Genomic DNA, 4,892 nt, shown 5'->3' on the forward strand with positions numbered 1-4,892 from the left:
GTGCTCTGTAAGAAAGATACATAATTGTGCAAAAAATGTATTTAAAAATAGCTTATGCAGCTTCTTTTTGGGGTGATGATTATATTTAAAAATTACCATATGATGATGATTGTACAACTCTGTAAATATACTAAAAACAAATCATTAGTTGCAGATTTTATATGGCTGAATTTTATAGTATGTACATTATATCTCAATGAAGCTGTTAAAAAGAAAGAAATACATGTAGGGAAAATACAAGACAATTTACCCAGGCCAAATTAGTCACATAAACTGTAAGTAGTGCAGAAAATCAATATTAAAAATAATTGCTATACTTTTCTATTAGGTTTTCAGTTTCCCTAGGCTTTTAAAAAATATATCAGAAAATGTTAAAAGATAGTATTTAAAAAGAAAATTCATGACAACCCATTAACTCTTTATTTTTATATCTTGTCCTTTTCTTGGGGCAAATTATGTTAATCATGATAGAATAGAAGCTACATTTTTCCCTAGATAACTTCTTCTGCAGTAGAAACAATAATTGGTATAGCGTAATGTCATTTTCATCCATCCGATTAATATATTATGGTTTTGCTTAGCAGTATAAAAGACATTGAAAGTATAAACAAAATCAGACAAATGAAACATAGCATAAACTGAAGGACTCAAGGAAACATACCTTGGAGAACTCTAAGTCTGATACCTGAAAGTGACCTGGAGTTAATAAGGGAAGAATAAAAGAATAACATTCTGAACAGATGGGTAACTAAGGAACCAAGAAAGGCTTGTGCAGGCAGAGAAACTGCATAAGTGGAAATCCAGCAGGAGGGTCCAGGAAGGCCTATATTGTGTAAACCTGATAGACAAAGTTAAGATCTTTCATTTTTTTCCAAAAGAGTTTTCTAATTAAAAAGTTTAAGGTGGAAAGTCAAGGTTAATTTGAGGAACAGCTTTTTTGTTTGTTTGTTTGTTCTATAGAGTCTATTTCTAGAACTTAAATTGCTCATCTACATTCAGCTTTAAGTGGTTGAAATGGAATCTTGAATTCAAGCTACCTGGCTATGGAGGTCACTAGACAGTACCCAGTATAGTGGGGACAAGCCAAGTCAGCTAAGCTGGCACTGCAGAAGGCCCTGGTCAGGCCACCAGGAAGCTAAGTACTCCTAGTGATGCAAGAAATATACTCAGAAGGATATGACCCTTGGGCAGGTCAAATTTTCTTATTGTGCAAACAGTATGGATCCTTGAGGGTTGGGGCTGCTTGCACCCAAAGATAAAAAATGGAAGGTTCTGAAACACACTGACTCAATATGGACTATTATGCTCTATTACGGACTCAAGTCACACCTCTGAGGAGCCAGGGTGGCATTGACAGCTGCGTTTTCACCCACTGGTATCTTTGACTTCCTGTGTATTCCTCTTACTGGTTGTTTGCTAGTTCAGTATTCAACTAAACTAAAGGTAAACTTTCCAAATACACATCTCTATTCCAGCTATCACTGATTTGTTGCCTATTCAGAATGCATGGCCATAGTTGTAGTGTTCAGCTAACACTGATTCTGATTAATCATTAATCACTGCCCATGCCAAACCAGTCAACTTTCACTGCTAATCCTGGCCAGTCTTCAACTTTGGAACAGCCTTTGTGAATCCGCCTAGCTCAGCCTGGTTGTGAAGTTGGAGTGGAGAATTCTGGCAGAGGGTTCTGACATGGTTTGTAGAATGGGTGGAGAAAGTAAAGATGGGTGCAGGGGAACTAATGGAAACAATGTATTAGGCAAAAGTCCTGCAGAACCTCTCTGAATTGAGATCTTGTACTAAGACATGCAACAGAGCGGGTTTCCCACCTCTGCCCCAAACATCCTGGGAAATTCTCCAAAGCTGCCCAATCACTGTATTTGCTCCATAACTAAGGTCCGTGAGTATAAGGGCAATTTTTCTTTCATATGAAGCTCTGTGCATATGAAAAATAAATTTACCTTCTACTTCTAAAGATCTGTAGTAGGTGCTATAGTAGGAATATTACACATGTAGTCCTATTTCATCTTCATACCAAAGCTTTGAAAATGTATGATTTTCACTTTCCCCATTTAAAAAATAAGAAACTTAAGTGTCAGAGCAGTTAAATAATAATAAATATTATGCATGTAGAAAGTGGCAGAGTGAAGGTTCAGACCCAGATCTTTCTAATATCCCCACATGAGCTTCTTACTTAAATATTCAAAACTGATCTCCTTTAAAATATTTTACTAAATGAAAAACCTTGAAAGACAAGTTTTGTGTGTCTTGCCAAAATTATAGGTTTAATTAAAGTCAGAGTAGGGCTTTGGTAAATATCTGTTGAATTGTCTCTTCTTGCATAAGCTCTTCAAAGTGCTTTGGGATTATGGGAAAGAGATCCAAAGTGAGGTAGCAACTATCTCATTCAAACTGTTAAAGTTTAAGCACAAAGGAATACTGCTAATTTGGAAGCAAACATCATCATTTACCAGTTTCGGTGACAGCCAAGTCCTCACCAGAGAAGTTTATCTCGGAGGTGCTGGGTGACACCAGAGAATAAGCATGGGCTTTGAAATCAAAGGGCCTATATTAAAACTCAGACCAGGCGTGGTAGCTCACACCTGTTATCCCAGTACTTTGGGAGGCCGAGACATGCGGATCATGAGGTCAGGAGATTGAGACCATCCTGGCTGACACGGTGAAACCCCGCCTCAACTAAAAATACAAAAATTTAAGCAAGGGTGGGGGCACATGCCTGTAGTCCCAGCTACTCGGGAGGCTGGGGCAGGAGAATCGCTTGAACCCAGGAGGCAGAGGTTGCTGTGAGCCCAGATTGGGCCACTGCACTCCAACCTGGGTGACAGAGCAAGACTCTGTCTCAAACAAAACAAAATAAAACTCAGGAGTTCGAGACCACCCTGGGCAACATGGTGAAACCCCCTCTCTACTAAAATACAAAAATTAGCTGGGCATGGTGGTGCACACCTGTAGTCCCAGCTACTTGGGAGACTGAGGCACAAGAATCGCTTGAGCCCCAGAGATGGAAGTCACAGTGAGGTGAGATTGTGCCACTGCACTCCAGCTTGGACTACAGAGTGAGACTCCATCTCAAAACAAACAAACAAACAAACAAACAAACTAAGCTCCACCATTTTCCAACTGGTCGATCCTGTGCAAAGATTTTTCTACCCAAATCTAAGTCTAGAGAAAGTTTTAAATGCCAAACTAATAAATATATTTTGTAATAATGCCTCTGACAATTTTCTTCTGTCTCTATCTTTCTGTCTCTCTCTCTCTCTTCCTTCCCCATCCTCCTTCCCTCTTTTCTGTCCTTTATTCTTTCCTTTCTTCATTCATGAGTACTGAAAGCCTTTTTCTGCTCCATCTCCAGCCATATACCCCCTGGTGTGTTCTGCTAAAACAGAATTGATTTCCTCCTACCATGATAGTTGTTCTTAGTTTTTTGTTTTGTTTTGTTTTTGTTTTTTATTCTTTTTGAGACAGAACCTCACTCTGTTGCCCAGGTTGGAGTGTGGTGGTGCAATCTCCGCTCACTGCAACTTCTGCCTTCTGGGTTCAAGCAATTCTCATGCCTCAGCCTCCTGAGTAGCAGGGATTACAAGCATGCACCACCATGCCCGGACTTTTTGAATTTTTTTTTTTTTTTTTTTACAAACTAGATAGAAACCTTTACTTCACAACTTTATCATCATTCCCTTTCTAAAAAGACACAGACTGGGGCACACAGCTGAAAACACTGGGAGGCCAGATGCTGGCATCTTCCAGGCGGGAGCATAGCCGTGATCACCCTAGGGCCGATGTCTCCTGGGGCTCTCAGGCATCATGGACCAGATGCACCACTATTGTCCAATACCAGTTTTACTTAGAGCCACCTCCTTTTTTGGGGCCATTAGTCCTTATTTCATGCCAGATTTTCACTAGAGGCTCCCTGTTCTTCCAAATCAGTTCATGGCCACAAGTAACATACTATATTCCACAAAGAGCTCCCGCAAGATGTGCTGCATGATCAAAAAATTTCCATCCCCGGATCATTCCTTCTGTATCCGTGGTGATAATGGCTTTTAGGGCATTCCGTGCTGTGAACGTCAACATTGGAAGGAAAATAATGGCAAGCCTCCCTTCTGGGATCTTAGTGCAGACAGCTGCGATGGTGCCAGATGCACCAAGTGATGGTCCATACCTTCCTGTGGCAACTTCACCCACGTAACTGACAACATTGGAAATAACACCTGCAGATAGGTACCGTGCCATGAACTGCTCTTGACCCAGAATGTTCACTATGCTGGAAGAGAAGCTCCACAAAACATACGCATTTGCTGCCATGTGAAATAAGGAGAAATGACTGAATGTTGACAGCAGCTTTGGAGAACAAAGGACCTTTGAGGCTGGATTCGATGCGAAATATCTGATTGTTGTCCGCTGCAGAGAAGGTACTCTCCATAAACAGAATACGAGGACATTTGCAGCTGTAATACCTGTCACAGTCCGCTGGCCATCACTTAGATTATTCCACCACTTGTTAATCTCTTTCTGAAGTCTCCTTCTTTATGTGGTCTTATGCTATCCAACCAATCAGCTTTTATACCATCAAAATAACTCTGGACCCTGGATTTCAGTGATTTATATTGTCAAATAGCAGCTGATCCAAATGCACAGCCTGTAAACCCAACACTAAAAAATAAAGGTTTTATGAAACTCCTTATAGGATAGGGAGAAGGATAAAAGACTGTTTCTTCCACAGGAGGAATCAAAGCACTTCTCTTTTTTTTTTTTTTATTTTTATTATACTTTAAGTTCTAGGGTACATGTGCATAACGTGCAGGTTTGTTACATATGTATACATGTGCCATGTTGGTGTGCTGCACCCATCAACTCGTCAGCACCCATCA

General features: G+C 40.2%; 1 pseudogene; it reads right to left on the reverse strand.

The window, feature by feature from the left end:
• Positions 1-3,861: 3,861 nt before the first annotated feature.
• LOC111549563 overlaps positions 3,862-4,892 on the reverse strand; it is a 1,706-nt pseudogene continuing 675 nt past the window's right edge.

The sequence above is a fragment of the Piliocolobus tephrosceles genome, chromosome 7, assembly GCF_002776525.5.
Source record: "Piliocolobus tephrosceles isolate RC106 chromosome 7, ASM277652v3, whole genome shotgun sequence".
In the NCBI taxonomy this organism is placed as follows: domain Eukaryota; kingdom Metazoa; phylum Chordata; class Mammalia; order Primates; family Cercopithecidae; genus Piliocolobus; species Piliocolobus tephrosceles.